This window comes from Podarcis cretensis, assembly GCF_951804945.1.
Source record: "Podarcis cretensis genome assembly, chromosome: 16".
Taxonomy (NCBI): domain Eukaryota; kingdom Metazoa; phylum Chordata; class Lepidosauria; order Squamata; family Lacertidae; genus Podarcis; species Podarcis cretensis.
This window is the reverse complement of record NC_137186.1, coordinates 20,842,280-20,862,097: the sequence shown is the minus strand read 5'-3', so window position 1 is coordinate 20,862,097 and position 19,818 is coordinate 20,842,280. Positions and strand designations below refer to the sequence as shown.

At 47.2% G+C, this 19,818-nt stretch overlaps 1 protein-coding gene across 4 annotated transcripts in view; it reads right to left on the bottom strand.

Annotated features, from left to right (window-relative positions):
• NOS1 (nitric oxide synthase 1) overlaps positions 1 to 19,818 on the bottom strand; it is a gene marked incomplete at its 3' end in the record, with an annotated part of 182,087 nt that overhangs the window by 104,125 nt on the left and 58,144 nt on the right. For 3 of the 4 annotated variants that reach the window (XM_079956372.1, XM_079956370.1, XM_079956373.1), the window contains exon 1: positions 11,733 to 12,083. The exons of the other annotated variant lie outside the window; for it this stretch is intronic. Of the gene's footprint in view, positions 1 to 11,732; positions 12,084 to 19,818 lie in introns of those variants that run through there. 4 annotated transcript variants of the gene reach the window in all.

The window sequence follows — 19,818 nt, the reverse complement described above, 5'->3', positions numbered from 1 at the left end:
GCGGGTCTCTAGGATTCTCAGTACCTTCCCAGGTTACACCCATCTAACTTCACCGACAGGGAAAGGGGAACCATCTAAGATGAAGCTGGTGGCCCTGTCCATTTTCTACAATTGCACGCTGCCTTACAAAGAGTTAGATCACTGGTCCATCTAGCCCAGCATTGTCTACACTGACTGGCAGCTGTTCTCCAGAATTTAAGACAGGGAGTCTCTAAACCTAGAGATGCCAGGGATTCGAACTGGAAGCATCTCTACTGCTGAGATACAGTCCTTCCCCTAAAGGGAAAGTTAAGTTTGTAGACCTCAAGGCTCTAAATCAAAAAATGTTTCCCAAACTTGGGTCTCCAGCTGTTATGGGAATACAGTTCCCATCATCCCTGGTCTTGCTAGCTAGGGATGATGGGAGTTGTAGTCCAAAAATAGCTGGAGACCCAGGTTTGGGAAGCAGTGCTCTAAATGAAGGACTGAATGGAACTAGGAACACAAGTTGCTGGCATTGGTCCATCTACCAACAGCAGCTCTCCAGGACAGTTCCAGCTGTACCTGGAAATATGGAGGACTGAACCTGGGATCTACTGTTTGTAAAGCAGATGTTGTAGCACTGAGCTGCAGCCCTTCCCATGTTACATTCGAGAGTGCTCTATTGACCCGATGGACAGTTTGGAAGCAGAGCAGGGATCTGAACTCGGCACCCCGTGGCTTTAGTCCAACACTCTAACCACACTGCGCTTTCTCTCTCTCTTTCACACAGTTTCTCTGCCCTTCCCACTAGCAAGGGAACATCCCCTTCTGAAAGAGAGAAGCGGAGAAATACTTCCAGCCACCAGGGAACACAAAACGTTCTGTTATTAAATCCCCAACCGCTTTAAAGCTCCCGTAATTAATTTATGGACTTCACTGCCCCAACGTGCGCTGATGGCTTAGATGGCTTTAAAAGATAGCAGACAAAAATCATAGACTCGGTAGGATGCAGGAAGCCTAACTATGGTATAGCAAGGCAAGGCAGACGTGTGGACCCAGGGAGTAGCTTGCCACCATTTTCCTCCTCCTCCTCAAGTTATTTTATTGTTATTTTTTTACTTCTGTGAGAATACTTAAGCAAAGCCCCCCATTGGATCAGGCCAATGGCCCATCTAGACCAAAATCCTGTTCTCACAGTGGCCCGCAAGAAGTCTATGGAAATTCCATGAAAAGGATCCTATTTGCACAGTGTAACAGAAATTTCCCCCTCCTGTGGTTGCCAGCAAGTGGTATTCAGAAGCTCCAGCCAAGGAGGCAGAGCTTAGCCATCATATTTAGTAGCCATTGATAGCCTCCTCCTCCTCCATGAATTTGCCCAATTCTCTTTTAAAGGCATCCAAGTTGATGGACATCGATGCCTCCCGTGGCAGGGAGTTCCACAGTTTAACTCTGTGTTGCATGAAGAAATGCTTTCTTTTACCTGTCCTGAGGCTTCCAACATTCAGCTTCACTAGATGTCCGTGAGTTAGGACAGGCTTCCTCAACCTTGGCCTCCAGATGTTTTTGGCCTACAACTCCCATGACCCCTAGCTAGCAGGACCAGTGGTCGGGATGATGGGAATTGTAGTCTCAAAACATCTGGAGGGCCGAGGTTGAGGAAGCCTGAGTTATGAGATGGGGGGGAACAATTTCTGTATCTGCCTTCTCCATGTCACGCCTAATTTTTATAAACTGCTACCTCTTCTCTGGGACGCAGGTGGCACTGTGGGTTAAATCACAGAGCCTAGGACTTGCCAATCAGAAGGTTGGCAGATTGAATCCCCACGACGGGGTGAGCTCCGGTTGCTCGGTCCCTGCTCCTGCCAACCTAGCAGTTCGAAAGCACGTCAGAGTGCAAGTAGACACATAGGTACCGCTCCGGTGGGAAGGTAAACGGCGTTTCTGTGCGCTGCTCTGGTTCGCCAGAAGCGGCTTAGTCATGCTGGCCACATGACCCGGAAGCTGTACGCTGGCTCCCTCGCCCAATAAAGCGAGATGAGTGCCGCAACCCCAGAGTCGGCCACGACTAGACCTAATGGTCAGGGGTCCCTTTACCTGTACCTACCTCTTCTCTAAACTAAAAAGTTTAGAGTCATACACAAGCTCACCTTAATACAATTAGTGCACTTGCAGAGGTTTAGGGGCAGGCATCCTGCTTTGTTTCCAGTCACTGCCCAGACCATATAGCTTCCTTCTAAAATCCTGTTATTTTCTATACTGCAGATTTTCTGGTTTATTCTATTTTGTTCTGCTTTTGTTGTGCTATAGCAGAAGAGAGCCCCCTCCATCTCCCCAAGATGGTAATAATATGGTTGTACTGGGAGAGCCTTAAGGAACAACTAATAAAGTGGAATGATGCGTCCGGTACAAGTCAACCTATTATTATTATTATTATTATTATTATTATTATTATTATTATTAAATGTGTATGCCATCCTATACCAGCAGGTTTCAGGGCAGTTCACAAGACAAAAATCACAAAATAAAAACACAAAATAAATCATCAAAATAAAAACAAAAGCAACCCAGTAACCCCCACCCCAGTATTATTGTGTCCATGACATGCTGCAGAATAGGCACGTGAAGAAGAAGAAGACAAAGATGGAGATGGAGGAGGAGGAGGAGGAGGAGAAAAACATGGATTTGAAGGGGTTCGTAGTTAGACTTTCTGGGCTGCGGGAACTTGCTCTGTGAAAGTGTACTGTCATGATGTCTGGAAGTCACCTCCAGGCTCAGAACCAGTAGGGTCACTGCTTTTTTACATTCGAGTGTGCCGCCAAGCATTTCTTAAGCTCTTAAATTTCTCAGGCAAAACCCAGCAGTAGTGGCACAGGCAGATTTAGGGGAGTGCAGCCGGTTCGGTCGCACTGGGCACAGAGCCTCAGAGGCGCTGCAACTATTATTTAGAATGGAGCGCAGGAGGCAGAGGGCATTGAATTTTGGCCGTCACACAGGGTGTTGCTGAAATTTAACACGACAATGTCTGCCACTGGTCCAGGATAGAATCATGGACTTGTACAGTAGAGTTTGAAGGGACCACAGCGGTCATCTAGTCCAACCCCCTGCCAAAGTGGGGCTTGAATCCATTACCCTGAGATTAAGAGTATCATTTTCTACCAACTGACTATAGAAATACCTTGTATGAAACAGGGCAACCAAACTGCTAACACCTGCTGCGTGTAAAAGTGAGAGGGGACCCCAAGAGCCATCTAGTTCTAACCCCTGCAATGCATTTTCCCACTCCTCAAATAGCAAAAGGCAGCATTCTCTGCTAAAGTAGGGCTATTCTTCCATAATAGCAGTGAACAGGTGCTTGTGAGTCACAACTCCTCCTCTTGCCACTATAGTTCAGGTACAGTGGTACCTTGGTTCTCAAACTTATTCCGTTCCGGAAGTACCATTCCAAAACCCAAGCGTTCCAAAACCGAGACGTGCTTTCCCATAGAAAGTAATGCAAACCGGATTAATCTGTTCCAGACTTTTAAAAACAACCCCTGAAACAGAAACATGAATTTTACTATCTAACGAGACATTGATCCATAAAATGAAAGCAATAATCAATGTGATGTGCTGTACTATAAAATAAATTAGACAATATTGTAGATGATAAAAATTAAAATTATATTTTTTTCTTACTTGCACTGATGATAGCCATGGTTTGGATGGGGGGGGTGCTTTTATCCATTTCTGCAGTCACACAATCAATCGATCAATCAGTAGCTGAACTGGGTTCCACACAGTCACAAAAATAAATTAACCGAAAAAGCCTCAAAAACAAAAATGCAAAATAAATAGCAAAAACAAAAGTGCCACACTTAATCCATTCCGGAAGTCCGTTTGACTTCCGAAATGTTCAAAAACAAAAGCACAGCTTCTGATTAGTGCAGGTGACCTGGAAAAAATAGCCGACAGCTGCATCGGACGTTCGGCTTCTGAAAAGCATTAGAAAACCAGAACACTTACTTCCAGGTTTTCGGCATTTGAGAACCAAGGCGTTTGAATACCAAGGCGTTTGAGTACCAAGGTACCACCATATAGAATTGAACTGCAGATTGTGGCTTGATCAAGTTAAGTTTACAAATGACCTTGGTTTTGAAGCCAGGTTTCTCCCCTAAGGATCTTCCAGATGGTGTTTTTTTGGGGTAGGATTCAATTGCAATTTGGGAAATTTAGGTCGTGCAATTCATTTGGTCTTCTTGTGGAGCAAACCCACTTCCCCCCATGAGAAGACTTTGGAGTAAGGAAAATGCACTGGAAAGTGTGGGGTAACTTTCATCTAACATCCCCACAACTAATCAGAGTGGCCGCTTATTAAAGAGTCAGTGTCCTCTAATCTTGCGGTGAAATGAATCAGGTGGAACGTTCAGTAAACAGGTTGCCAGGAAGCAATACTAGATCCAAGCTTAGCATTCTACGCTGAGGGCCAAAACAGGTCTGACACCAGAAATCTCCTGACATTTGTCTCTTCCCTCCCACATTGAAAAGCAGCTGTGGGGAGGAGGGTTTTTCAAATTAAAGAAATCAGAGCACTAGTACCTGGAGAGGAGCTAAGCCCTTTACCCTGTGCTTGTTTACTGGCTATCAGTCCCCTCCTGTAGCTTTGCATGGAAAGCAAACACAGACATAAAACAGATCTCTTCTTCCAGAGAATTCACAGGAGCTTTGAGCAGCAACTTAGATCCATAAAACTATATGGAACAATAAAGATTAGACCCTTTCCCATCCCGGCTCCCAACACAGCATCACTGCTCCAAGAAAAAAAACCACGCAGCTACTTTTTAAATGAGGAAGAAATTGCTATCAAGGCTCAGTTGCAAGACTCCCGCATCCCATCTGTTTTGATGCTCGGGGGCTCTTGAATCTAGAAATGTTCTGGCTGGATAGCTAATATTTCAGCTAGCTTGCAAAATTGTTCTCTACTCCTATATCCCTACACTTTCCCTTCATGGAATATTTAGGGAATTTCCCTTCTACTTCACAAAGCTCTGAAACAAAAAACACATACCATTGGATCAGTCAATCTGGGACCCTCCATGATGCTGGGGTTTTTTTTGGGGGGGGTGTATTCTGTGTCATGTCATTCAGCAAATAATAGTGCTTATTGTTGATTTATACTGGACCGCCCAAACATCATTCTGTTTTATTAGCCATGCTCTCCCAATGTTACCACATTATTGCCACCTGGAGCGGCACTCTTGCAATATAGCACAAAATAAAAAATAATAATTAAAAATGGGACCAATAATAATAACAATCCCATTTGCGGTATAAAACGTTGTGGGATTTCAGGAGATAGTTCCAGGATGTGCACAGATCGCAAACAAAGCTGCAGTTCCCCCCCCAAAAAAACTTTTGCAAGCTCAAAGAGTGTTGAAAGCAAGATTACGTACACCCAGGTTGATACCATCATGAGAACAGATCATTGTGAATGCACAATAGAAAGGATGCCTTGAGATGCATGGGTAAGCAAACTAAGGCCCAAGGGCCAGATCCAGCCCAATCACCTTCTAAATCCGGCCCGCGGATGGTCCGGGAATCAGTGTGTTTTTACATGAGTAGAATGTGCCCTTTTATTTAAAATGCATCTCTGGGTTCTTTGTGGGACCTGCCTGGTGTTTTTACATGAGTAGAATGTGTGTTTTTATTTAAAATGCATCTCTGGGTTATTTGTGGGGCATAGGAATTCATTCATCCCCCCCCAAAAAAAAGTATAGTCCATCCCCCACAAGGTCTGAGGGACAGTGGACTGGCCCCCTGCTGAAAAAGTTTGCTGATCCCTGCTTGAGAGGGTCTCACTCTATTACCTCGACCTACCTAACAGGTGTGTTGTGGGGATAAGGTATTTCAGGGGAGGGGTAGTTAGAGTGTTGGGTTAGGACCCCAGGAGTTCAAATTTCCACTCAGCCATGAAGCTCCCTGGGTGACCTTGGGCCACTCACTGCCTAACATGCCTCACAGGGTTGCTGTCAGAGTAAAATGGAGAGGGAGAACTGTGTACAGTGGGACCTCGGATTAAGTACTTAATTCGTTCTGGAGGTCCATTCTTAACCTGAAACTGTTCTTAACCTGAAGCACCACTTTAGCTAATGGGGCCTCCCACTGCCGCCGCACCACCGGAGCATGATTTCTGTTCTCATCCTGAAGCAAAGTTCTTAACCTAAGGTACTATTTCTGGGTTAGCAGAGTCTGTAACCTGAAGCATATGTAACCTGAAGCATATGTAACTCGAGGTACAACTGTATGCTACTTTGAGCTCCTTGGAGGAAAAGGTGGGATATAAACACAACAAACAAACAAATGTGTGCGCTGCATTGAACTCCTTTGAGGAAAGGCAAACGACGCATCAGTACATAACAAATTAATCTTTATTAAGAATTCACAATTTATTATTTTTTTATGATTAATTTGAACTATGCATTAACTGGTGGCATTTGTCCCCTATGTTTCCTCCAAAACAGGTGCCATGCAGCTGTTGTGCGGACTAGCGAGGTGGTGGTGGGGAAGGGGAAGCCACAGCAGTTGCCCTGTCTATGTATCTGATGCAGGTTCTGCAGTTGTGCCGCCTGCCGTAGGAGCTGCTTTGCTTCCGCTATGAACTGCATGCATATTTGTAAAATAGCAATAGATATTAAGGTTTCCAGTGCACTCTCATTCAAGAGAAGCCAAGCCTTGTGTAGCACTGCCTCTGGACTTCTTGCTGCTTGGGGGTGGGGTGGGGGAGAGAGACAGGGAGCTTAACACAGTGAATGCAAACATCACATTTTCACTCGCTCATAAGATCATGGGAACATGGGAAGCTGCTTTGTAGCAAGCCAGACCATTGGTACTTCCAGATCAGTACTGTCTACACCAACCAGCAGTGACTCTCCAGGACTGGAGATGCCAAAGATTGAACCCGGGACTTTCTGCATGCAAAACAGAGATTCTCTAACCACTCAGCTATGCCCCCTTGAGACTGAGCATTTCGCTCATCGTTACATTTATATCCCACATTCCCTGCAAAGAGCTCAAGGGGGATTACATGGTTTTCTTCATCCCCATTTTATCCTCACAACAACCCTGTGAAGGAGGTTAGTTTGAAAGACTGTGGCTGGACCAAAAACATCCAGTGAGCTTCACGGAGATTTGGACCTTGGTCTCCCAAGTCCTAGTCCAGCATGCTAACTTATCTCCAGCCAAAATGGCTGTAACTGGTGCAGAGCCGTAGCTACAGGGAGATAGAAGGGTTTTTTTGCCCCGGGTGAAGCCTCCAGAGGGGCACCATTGAGGATCTCAGTCTCTCTCTTGGTGCATGGCAGAGTTCAAAACTGGGTCTTTGACCTGGGTGGAATAAAGCCTAGTTAAACGTAACCCCAATCATAGCAACAAATAAGGAACCAAGGGCTGTGTATGCAACAGTAAGATTTGGGTCAGCCAAACCACACACCCACATCTCCAGGAGAGTGTTTTCTAACTCTTTCTCTCTCTCTAACACACACACACACACACATATATAGAGAGAGAGGGGGGGGGAGAAGAGAAGTAATTAGGTGGATTTAAGGGCTCAGATTGTATTTTTTAAAAATTGCACCTACATTCCAGTTCCGAGTAGGATGCTTTCCATATCTCCTTCATCCACCACCTGAGAGACTATTCTTCACATTTTACAGACAGAAGGCAAATCTGAAATGTATGAGCGACATTTTACAATCCCTACTTAATTAGGATTCGAACCCAGGACCGAAAACGGCACTGTTCTCCACAACATGATAGCTGGGATTTGGTAGGACAACAAGCAATCCACGTTTAAATGTCACTCCCAGCCCCAGTATTCTCTCTCTAAACAGTCCTCTTCCCACCCTCCAAGCTACAAGACTGCAACCTCACAATGCAACCAGTCTACTCCGAAGTAAGTCCCACAGAGTTCAACGGGTTCTTGCGTGTGCGGGCTTTGCTATCAGTGAGAATTAATCTTGAGAAAAAGTACGCAGGATCTTGGCTCACTCAGCTTCGAGAGATGGGGGCGGGAGGAATACAAGTACATATAACACACAGGTAGGTAGTTGAGCGTCTTGGGGCAGAAACAGCTCCCGGGACGGCTGAAAGGATTTGGAAATATTAATCTCCGGAAGTAGCTTGTGAACAGTACAGAACGTCCCAGGAATTCGGATTTCTTTTGATGGAATGCACGATTAAAGGAAACCTGTAAATATGCCTCAATAACTCTTGGCATAAGTATACCGACTCAGAAGTAAGCCCATTGATTAGAGGGAAACATGAAGAAACAAACCAGATGCACACACACACAACTTCCTTGCTAGCTCGCTACGTCAAGAAGTAACAGAAAAGTAGGATCTCTTGGAAAGGGGCGCCGTAAATCCCCGAGCGCAGCGCAGCTGCGTCCCTGAACCACATAAGCGCGGGGAGCTGTCCGAGGTGCTGATCTCGTCCCGAGGTGCTGAATACGCCTCGGTACCGACCCCCTTTTTAACCGAAGAGGAACAATGAGACTTTATTACCGAATGCCTTCCTAGAACTAAGAGACACGTAGTTCTTTCAAGGCTCCTTGCCGCCCAGATTTAATCGCTTCCCTCTTCCCACTTTCTGAGTTTAAGCTCCCTCCAGCAAGGGCTGCCTGCCTCGCCCTGGGCAACCCCGAGAGCGCGCTGGCTCAAGTGGCAGGAAGGCGCCCTGGCGGAGGGCGGTCCGCGCCGTCGGAGCCAGGAGCGAGAGACCGCGAGGACTCTGGCCGAACGGGGTCAGCGCGGGAGGGGAGCGGAGGAAAAGGACCCGTGACAATATCAGCAAAGAGAACAAGGGGCTGGGTTTCTCCGAACGCCGTCTCTCAAAACTCACGCTCCCCCACCCTTATTTTAAACAAATTTTGGGTTTAGGATTAAGTCCTAAAAATAACATCCTCTGTCAGCATTCGCCAAACACTACCCTCCCCTTCACACGTTACGATTGGGAGCGATTGCCTGCCATTCACACGCCACCTTACTAGGTATGGCGAATAAAACTAACAGCAAACGATTCTTGCCGGACATGGAAAGCCGACCCCCCTCCCAAAAAAACCCCTCTCAGCTACAGTGTGACAGCAGAATGCTGCTGCTCCCCGGTCCAAATCGCGCCGCGGAACGATTATTTTATTGGTGCGCTTGCAGCCTCAGTTAACCGTCTGAGAAATGGGAAGACGGGAAACTCACGCGGTGAAATGTCGCTGGAAGCAATCTGGAGCTGCTAGAGTCCCCGGAATAAACCAAACAAAACAAACAAAACTCCGAACCTGTCTTATTTATTCACGTTTTCCCTTCGTTTGTCTCCCATCTCTCCTGTACCAGATGGAAAGGTTAATTTATGGAGTCTAATTCGGGCTGGTTGATGAAACAGCTTTTATCCCCCCCACACACGTGAAAGGGGGAAGCATCTGCCCAGAAACTGCGAAGATGGAGCCCCGATTTTGGGAAGTGGGGAGCAAGCAGGAGACTGGATCGAACCGAGCCCACCCACCCACCCCCCGCAAATTGCGAATTTTCCCAGTTACCCTACTCAGGAAAGCAGTCATAAAGAGTCTGGAGAAGAAAAAGGCGCGCGGGGTGACGGGTCGGGGGATATTCTTCTGAGCTCCGAAACCTATTTCAACCCGTTTCACTTCAAAACACATGACTTTCCCGGTTCGACAGTTCCTTTGGGCGTGTGCCTTTCCCTCAGCAAAGTAGAGTTGATTAAATGGGTTAAGAGTCGTAGCTCAGGGGCACAGCGCCTGCTTTTCACGCAAAAGGTCCCTGGTTCGATCCGCGGAGCCTGCCTGCAACCCTAGAGAGCAGCTGCCGGTCCGTGTAGGCAATCCTGAACGAAATGGACCACTGGTTCAGTATTAAGTATTCTATGCTATTCTATGTAAATACGGATTTAGCCTAGGTTTGCTCTGGCTTTGAAGCTAAAGGTTGCGGGGGGGGGGGGGCAGAGAGACGTGTAGACCCGTTTGCTTAGAAGTAGGTCCCCAGTGTTTCCCCGTGGGGTCCCAAGGAAGAGCGGCGCCACCCGACTGGATTTCCTAAACTCCCGCCCTGAGCGTTGGAGTTCCGCCTAACCCAAATTAAACCCGGTTGCTTACACTCTGTCCAGGAGCACGCACAATCCCCGCTTGGCGGATGGGTCTGTTCCAAGGCTGGCTCCGCTGGCAAAGCCGGCTTGCTCGACGCCTCTTGGCAGGGAGAGAAGCGGACGGACGAGTTTTAAGAGGCTCTCCCTCGCTCCAGAAGAAGGCAGGGCGAAGATTTCAAGGGGTGGGGTTTTCCAAAGAAGCAGATTCCGGCGACGCTTCCAAGGGAAACTTCCCAAGGTCTGTTTGACTGTGGAACAGACTGACACAGGACAGAAGGGAGGAGGGAGTGGGAGAGCCTCCTTCCCTGCTGTATTGCAGATCCCGCACTGGAGAGGAGGCTCTTAGGTGACTTCAGAAGTCCAACTCTATGCTCAGTCAGTAGAGCATGAGACTCTATTGCAGGCGGTTGAACTAGATCAGTGTTTCCCAACCTTTGGTCTCCAGCTGTTTCACACTACAATTCCCATCATACCTGACCACTGGTCTTGCTAGCTAGGGATGATGGGAGTTGTAGTCCAAAAACAGCTGGAGACCAAAGGTTGGGAAACACTGGAATAGATGATCCTCGAGGTCCCTTCCAACTTTGCTTCTATGAGTCTAGGGCAGGCTCCCCCCCCCCCCCCCCCGTTCTCCCCGGCCCGGTATATTGAGACAAGAGGTTTAGATCAGAGATCGCCCGGGAAGAGGGATGGGGGAAGTCTGGGAGAAATCATGGCAGGTTCTAAGCATCTGGAATCTCAGTTTTGCGGGTGTATGGGGGAATGTGTGTGGGGGGGTGCTCTAAGGCAAGACTCTCTGGCCCCCACGTCTGTTAAGAACAGCAGAACTAAACCACCGGTGAGTGACCCAGCCACAGTCATGGGGCGAGGGGAACCCCGCCTAACTGCTCCAAGGCTTGCCCCGAGTTGGCGGACACCCCGAAGGCGTCTGTGCTTCGACGGCTGGCTAGATGGGCAAAGAAGACGGGGCCACTTACACCCTCCCCCCCACACACGTCCCAAACCGACGCTTGAGGTCAGATTCCCCCGTACCCTTGAAGGCTTCGAGCCCTTCTCTCCGGCTTCAGGAGTTATCAATTCACACACACCCCGCCATTCCAGCTTTTCCCTGCAGCGGGGAGGGGCTCATTTTGCTGGGTTTCGTCTTAGTTTCTTTTCACGTCGGGTCTCCCCCGCCTACGAACTGCTCAGAGGGCAAGGAAGAGGTTCGCCCTCCTCAAAAAGAAGATAGAACCCCACCAAGTTAATCAGAACCAAAGGCTGATCCCCCGAACCTATAAAAACAAAACAAAGTGGGGAGGGCTCATCCTCACAGCATGGCAAGTCGGGACTCAGGAATGCCTCTGAGCATGTGCGGAGAGCCCTCGGCAACATCGCACCAGACCTGGGGGGCAAGGAGAAATATTGCCAAGTTAAGGCTTGGAGGAGAGGAGTAGAGGCAGCATGGCAAGTCAGGAATGCCTCTGAGCATGTGCAGAGAGCCAACTCGAAGAGAATATTGGGGACTAGGACAGTATTGCCAAGTTTGCGCATTCGGAGATAGAGACAGAGAGAGAGAGAAGACTAAAGAGACTAAAGATAGCTTGAGTCCCGGTTCCTATTTTCTTTGACATGTGATGCATTCAGCGGAAGGAGGGAGCGCTCACCTGGTGGCCGGAGGTGGGTGGCCGGGACCGTCGAGTCCTCGCGGAGCTGTCGGCTCCGCCGGCGCCTCCTTCGCCTGCCTCGCCCGTCGATCCGGCCGTCCTTTTCCTCCTTCTCCGCCCCTTCCCGGTTGCTGATGTTCCCGCGCCGCCGCCTCCTCGGCTTCCCTCCCGGGGAAAGAAGGAAGGGAGGGAGGAAGGGGCGAGGGGGCAGCCCGACCGGCCGGTGGGCTCGCCCTACCACGCTGCGCCTCCGCTCGGCTTGCTGGGTCCCCTTTATGCGCTCTGCACGGCCCCCGAGTCGAGCGGGACGGCCAACCACGGGGGCGCAGCCAGCGACGAGGCGGCCTCGCCAGCCACCTCGTCAGAAAAGCTTTTATATAAGCGCGTCAGCTCCACGCCCCGCCGGGGGAGCCCGAATCAAACTCCTTCTCCGGGAAGAGGGAGCGCATCTCCCGCCCGCCCCCTTCCCCGCCCCGCAAAAAATAAAACCCCGGGACCTGTTTCACGGCTTCTCCAACTCCGCAGGGCGAGGCTGCAAAACCTAGGCGCGCTCTGCTCCCAACAAGCCCCGGATTCAATGCTAGCTCTACTCGGCGTAGACCCATTGAAACGGGCAAACCCGACTGCCCGAGGCCCATTGATTTCAATGGCTAGACTCGGAGCAGGGCTGTACCTTGGATACCTCCTCAGTTGCGCGCTTACTAGGGAGTAAGCTCCATTGAACATAGCGGGACATGCCCCCGAGTAAACCTGCCTGGATTCACTGAATTTTTTTGTTCCTCTCCCCCCCCCCCCCGCAGACGAAATAAAGGCCCCGAGGATTTTATTATGCGAGGCTGATATCTTGTGCACACTTACACCGAATGCATTGGGGACTCACTCCGGAGTGAAACTAGATAAGCCTGTGGTGAGCACAGGGCCTGTGTATGGGTTGGGACGGCTTATTATGCGTGTTTACTGGGAAATAAATCCCACCGCATTCAATAGGACTTATTCCCACGGAAGTCTGCCCTGAATAGGGACAGTTTAGGCACCATTTAGACGGGATTAAAGCTGAAGTCCAAAGGGATTTGTGTGCGTAGGGAGGGAGGTTAACCCTCCACTGAATGCGGTGGCGTCTGAGTAAACGTGCATAGTATCCAGCTGCAAAACCAAGGGATGAATTTCTCTTTACCATCAGCCTGCAAATGAGAAGCCTCCAAAATGGGGGGAAAGGGAGTCCTACTGGATCAGGCCAGTGGCCCATTTAGTCCAGCATCCTTTTCTCCCAGTAGCCAAACAAGATGCCTATGGAAAGCCTGCAAGCTGGACCTGAGCACAACAGAAATTTTCTCCTGTGGTTTCCAGGAACTGGTGTTTCAAAGCATTACAACCTCCGATAGTGGAGGTAGAACACAGCCACCAGGGACAGTAGCCATTAAAAGTCTGTTTGCTTGTGTGTGTGTGGGATCACACTGTACTAAAAAGGAGACGTCAAGGATTCTGTGGCGGTGATACTGAAAGTTGAATCCCTGGGCTCAACTCTACAAAGGTGATGTCCCATTGAGCTCCCTTGCAACTCTATAGTTCTTACGATGTAACAAGATGCTTGTGTGTAGGTATATATGTGTGTAGTATGTCTTTATCTGTTTATTGCATTTATATCCCACCTTTTCCTCAAAGGAGCTCAAGGTGGAATACATTAAAAAAGTACCTCTGGACGGTTAAGTCCAGTCAAAGACAACTATGAGGTTGCGACGCTCATCTTGCCTTCAGGCTGAGGGAGCCGGCGTTGGTCCACAGACAGCTTTCCGGGTCATGTGGCCAGCAGGACTAAACCATTTCTGGCACAATGGGGCACCGTGACGGAAACCAGAGCACATGGAAACGCCATTTACCTTCCCACTACAACAGTTCTTATTTATCTACTTGCACTGGCATGCTTTCGAACTGCTAGGTTGGCAGGAGCTGGGACAGAGCAACAGGAGCTCACCCCATTGCGGGGATTCGAACCACTGACCTTCTAATCGGCAAGCCCAAGAGGCTCAGTGGTTTAGACTACAGTGCCACCCACATCCCTGGTTCTCCCATCCCTCAGTTTATCTCCAGAACAACCCTGCAAGGTAGATTAGGCTGAGAGACAGTGACTGACCCAAGGACATCAGATCTGAATGCCAGCCTACACACACACACACACACACACACACACACACACACACAAACATACAACCCACTGTCTATATTTGTGGACATGATTTGGGCATGCAGCTGGGGAAAAGACAACTCTGCCCAAACATGTCATTTTTTAAAAACCATTTAAAAATAACAGTCCAGAGCTACTGAAAGATTTCTTCAAAAGGAAAAGAAACCTTAACAAAGAAAAATAAAAACTGCATCAAAAGGAAACTGTCAATAAAAAGATGATAAAATGGTGCCAGCTGGAACTACCAGAAAGACTTCACTCAATAAAACAATTATTCCGTTTTTAAAAACTGGGCCTTCATTTCACCAATCTGGGGCCTGGTTTGCAGGACACAGTGAGCCCACACTGCAATTAACTGGGAGCATGTAAAGGTTTGTTCTTGTGTATAGCTCACAGTTAGCAAGGGAAGAGCTATCCCGGGTTCAGACCACATACCAACATGCCTAGGCTTAGCACAGAAGGAGGTTATGGGAGTAAAAAAGGAGAACAGAGGAACAAAGTAGTTGCAAGGTCCACGCTGGGAGCCCACACACTTGTGCAGCCCCGGAAAGCCATTATTTGGCCCACAGTGCCCCCATCTGCACTATACTTTTAAAGCAGTATTATGCCACTTTAACCAGGCGTGGCTTCCCCACAGAATCCTTAGGAACTGTAGTTGGTGCTGAGAGTTGCTTTGTTGTTGTTGTTGTTGTTGTTGTTGTTTAGTCGTGTCCGACTCTTCGTGACCCCGTGGACCAGAGCACGCCAGGCACTCCTGTCTTCCACTGCCTCCCGCAGTTTGGTCAAACTCATGCTAGTAGCTTCGAGAACACTGTCCAACCATCTCGTCCTCTGTCGTCCCCTTCTCCTTGTGCCCTCCATCTTTCCCAACATCAGGGTCTTTTCCAGGGAGTCTTCTCTTCTCATGAGGTGGCCAAAGTATTGGAGCCTCAGCTTCCGGATCTGTCCTTCCAGTGAGCACTCAGGGCTGATTTCCTTAAGAATGGATCGGATTGATCTTTTTGCAGTCCATGGGACTCTCAAGAGTCTCCTCCAGCACCATAATTCAAAAGCATCAATTCTTCGGTGACCAGCCTTCTTTATGGTCCAGCTCTCACTTCCATACATCACTACTGGGAGAGTTGCTTGGAAGACCTCTATTCCCCTCATAGAGCTAAAGCATCAGAATTCCCTTAGAAGAGGATGGCCACATCACTCTGAATACTGTAGCTCTGGGAAGGGGGAAGGGCTCTCCTAATAACTCTCACCAGCACCCTTAACAAACCACCACTTCCCAGAAAGAGCTTCCTCAGAGGAATACTGGGAAGTGAAGTTTGCTAAGGGTTTGGGGAACTACAGCTATTTGAAAGGAAAAAACAACAGCTCCCACGGTTCTTTGGGAGAAGCCATGTGCTTTAAAAGTATGGTGCAGATGTGAAGTACTGAGAAGTACTGTAGAGCAGGGTAGCGAGGACAGACACCAGACATTTTTTTAAATCTCTTTTGGGTTTCCCCCTTTTTTTTACTAAAACCCCCAAGATCTACTAATGAGAGCCAGTTACAAAAGACATAACAGTCAAAACTAAAGGAGAGGGCGCCAACTGAGCTCAGAAATGTTTTACACACAAGCCTGGTTACAGGTAGGTAGCCGTGTTGGTCTGCTGTAGTCGAAACAAAATATAAAAATTTCTTCCAGTAGCACCTTAGAGACCAACTAAGTTTATTATTGGTATGAGCTTTAATGTGCATGCACACTTCTGAAGAATTTCATGTGCATGCACACGAAAGCTCATACCAATAACAAACTTAGTTGGTCTCTAAGGTGCTACTGGAAGAATTTTTTTTCTTCTGTTTTGACACAAGCCTGGTTAGCTTTCTTCATTTGGGTGTTGCTGCTGTTATACAATTAGGTGCCAGAAATGCTCCTCTGCCTGCTCTTCAATATTGGAACTGTTTCCCTTGGAAGGCGGAGGACTCTCCTTCCCTGGGGGGTTTTAAGCAGAGGTTAGATGGCCATCTGTCAGGGATTCTGGGATTCTTCAGCTGTGATTCCTGCATACCACGGAGGCTTTGAACTAGATAACCCTCAGGGCATAGGAGTAAATTCCTAGGAACCAAGGTCCCTTTTTTGTGGGACGCAGGTGGCGCTGTGGGTTAAAGCCTCAGCGCCTAGGGCTTGCCGATCGAAAGGTCGGCGGTTCGAATCCCTGCGGCGGGGTGCGCTCCCGCTGCTCGGTCCCAGCGCCTGCCAACCTAGCAGTTCGAAAGCACCTCCGGGTGCAAGTAGATAAATAGGGACCGCTTACCAGCGGGAAGGTAAACGGCGTTTCCGTGTGCGGCTCTGGCTCTGGCTCTGGCTCTGGCCAGAGCAGCGATGTCACGCTGGCCACGTGACCCGGAAGTGTCTCCGGACAGCGCTGGCCCCTGGCCTCTTAAGTGAGATGGGCGCACAACCCCAGAGTCTGTCAAGACTGGCCCGTACGGGCAGGGGTACCTTTACCTTTACCTTTTAAGGTCCCTTTGCCCCCCAATAAAATATTTAAGGAGGCCAGGCCCATCCAAAGTTGATGGGAATTGCCATTCAAATGGTGTGTGTGTGCACTGCGTCTTGTGATCAGTTATGCAGGGCAGGGCTTTCCTGGCCCCCTGCAACCTTGGTGTTATCAACACCATGCTCTAACCAACTGAGCTATGCATAAGCAAGCTGCCTTGTGGTATGACAAGGTCAAAGCACACAAAGCCTTTAAAAACCATATTGTCAGGAAAGCATTGTTTAATGTTTGGATGAGATATAAGGATTTGCTTGAAAGTAAAACACCAAGGTGGCTGTCACCAATGGAGGCTAAGGCTCTGAAAAAACAATATGGAGACAAACTGGCCAAAATATTGGGAAATTTTTGAACAAGATGGAGATAGATTAAAGCTGCAGAGCTTTGACAGTTTAAAAACTAAAGTACAAGACTGGCTTCACTACTATCAAATATGGGAGGTTTATAATTTGGATAAGAAAATTGGTTTTCAGGTGGAAAAATCAAAATTGGAAACAGAATTGTTAGATCCTAAAACTAAGAATTTATCAAGAATGTATAACTTGCTGTTGAAATGGAATACACAAGATGAAACAGTTAAATCTGTTATGATTAAATGGGCACAAGACTTTGGACATAACATTATGATGGCTGACTGGGAAAAGTTATGGACCACAGGTATTAAGTTTACGGCTTGTAATGCCTTAAGAGAGAATATAATGAAAATGATTTACAGGTGGTACCTAACCCCAGTCAAGCTGGCAAAAATTTACCATTTGCCCGATAACAAATGTTGGAAATGTAAAGAGATTGAGGGCACATTCTTTCACCTTTGGTGGACATGCCCTAGGATTAAGGCCTTCTGGGAGATGATTTATAATGAAATGAAAAAGGTATTTAAATATAACTTCCAGAAGAAACCAAAGGCCTTTCTCCTGGGCATGGTTGGCCAAGTGGTGCGAAGGGAGGATAGAACTTTTTTTATGTATGCTACAACAGCAGCAAGAATACTCATCGCAAAGTATTGGAAGACACAAGAATTACCCACCCGAGAAGAATGGCAGACGAAAGTGATGGACTATATGGAATTGGCTGAGATGACTGGCAGAATCCGGGACCAAGGGGAAGAGTCGGTGGAAGAAGATTGGAAAAAATTTAAAGTATATATTCAAAAATATTGTAAAATTAATGAATGTTAGAAAGATGTTGGAAAAAGAAAGTTAGGTGGTTTTGGTAGAAATGTATAAAGGACTAAGTAAAAATGAGTTGATGAAATTGACGAAAGAGAGGACGTTAAAATATAACATATTAAATTAAATTACTTAAATGAAAATTAGGTTGGAAGGATTTGCTGAAACAACTATTTGAACTAGAATACAAAACTGGGAGGTGTGAGGAGGTCAAGGAAAGAAGTAAAGGAAGAAAGTTATATAAAGGTTTAATCTGTTCTTCTTCTTTTTTTAATGAGAATGTATTTTTTATTTTTTCTCTGTTGTTGTTGTATTTTTTTTGTATTTGGTATTGTTCTTTTTTCCTTTTTGTAACTTTTAAGCTTCGAATAAATATTATTTTTTTAAAAAAATTACTCAAAGCAACTTAGAATCATGGGAGAATCTTCTAGTCCAACCCCTGGCAAAATGCACGAATCAACAAACACACTAATGCTTTGAGGCTTCCTCTTTTTTTAATGAAGCGGTATATAAACAAACAGATAAATACAGGGAGCAATGGCAATAAATTAATAAAAAATTAAAACAACCGCACCAATCAAAGCAGATCCTGCCCCACAGAAAAGAGGCCACAATTTATTTTTTAAAAAAAACCCTTCAAACTAAGGGAAGCTTTTCTCCTAATGAGTTTGCTAGTTTTCAAGCTTACAGAAGACTCTTTGGGGCAGGAAGATCTGCAAGTGGAGTGTTTTTCTTTTTCCCTTTTTTTTTATTCACATAATATACATTCTTTACAACAACAAACAACTCCAAAATAAAATAATATGTAAAAAAAAATATTAAAAGGTAAAGGGATCCCTGACCATTAGGTCCAGTTGTGGCCAACTCTGGGGTTGCAGCGCTCATCTTGCTTTATTGGCCGAGGAAGCCGACGTGGTACCTATTTATCTACTTGCACTTTGACGTGCTTTCGAACTGCTAGGTTGGCAGGAGCAGGGACCGAGCAACGGGAGCTCACCCCGTCGTGGGGATTCAAACCGCCGACCTTCTGATCAACAAGTCCTAGGCTCTGTAGTTTAACCCACAGCGCCACCCGCACCCCAAGCTGCCTTATACTGATTCAAGTTATTGACCCATCTAGCTTAGCAGTGACTACTGGAAAGAATAGTCAATGTGGCTCACTCCAGATGTTGGACAAAAACAGCCACTGGCCCCAGCTAGCATATGGATGGTGGGAGTTGTAGGCCAACAACATATGGAAGGGGTGACTTAGTGGCCAACACTTAGTGGAAGTGGCTCTCCAGGGTTTCAGATGGTGGAGATTCCAAATCCTACCTGGAGACGCTGGTGGTTAAACCTGGGACCTTCTGCATGCAAAGCAGATGCTCTGCAAGCTATGGCCCTTCCCCTAAAAGAGAACTTAAGATTATAGTCCTCATGGTTCTAAATAAAGGGCTGAACATATATAGGAACATAGGAGGTTGTCATATATGAATCAGAACATTGGGCCATCCCGAAGCAGCATTGTCTACACAGGCTGACAGTGGCCTTCCAGGATATCAGTTGGGGGACGTTCCCAGCCCTACCTGGAGACTTCCATACAAAGGAGATATTCTACCACTGAGCTATGACACTTCCCCAATCTACTTTCTTCCTTGTCCTCGAGGACTTAGGGGCCAGTTGTTTGTTCGATGTCATTTATTTGAAATCTGCCTTTGAGATTTGCGAATGTTTCAAATCCTAGCTCAGCCTCTTAGCCACTATGCCAGGGGGAAAAAAGGGTTTGGTGGATAGGCTCCAATTAAAACAAAGATTAAACAAAACATCCTGCTAAATTTGAACTGATCAGAAAAGTAACAGTGGCGGATGTGCAAAGTTTGCTATGCATGGCAGCAAACTCTTCATCCCAAAGCATTATGGCACATCTCACAAAGTTGCTGGATAAAAAAATCCTGCAGGGATTGCACAATTTATAGAATCATAGAATTGGAAGGGACCCAAGGTTCATCTAGTCCAACCCCCTGCAATGCAGAAATCTCAGCTAAACATCCATGACAGATGGCCATCCAGCCTCCGCTTAGAAAGGAGTGCCCTCCCAAGGGAGACCGTTCTAGTGTCAAACAGCTTATACTGTCAGAAAGTCTTTCCTGACGTTTAGCTGGAATTTCCTTTCTTGTAACTTGAATTGTTCTGTTCTTCGCAGAAAGTTGGATTCTTTTGAGAGTCCT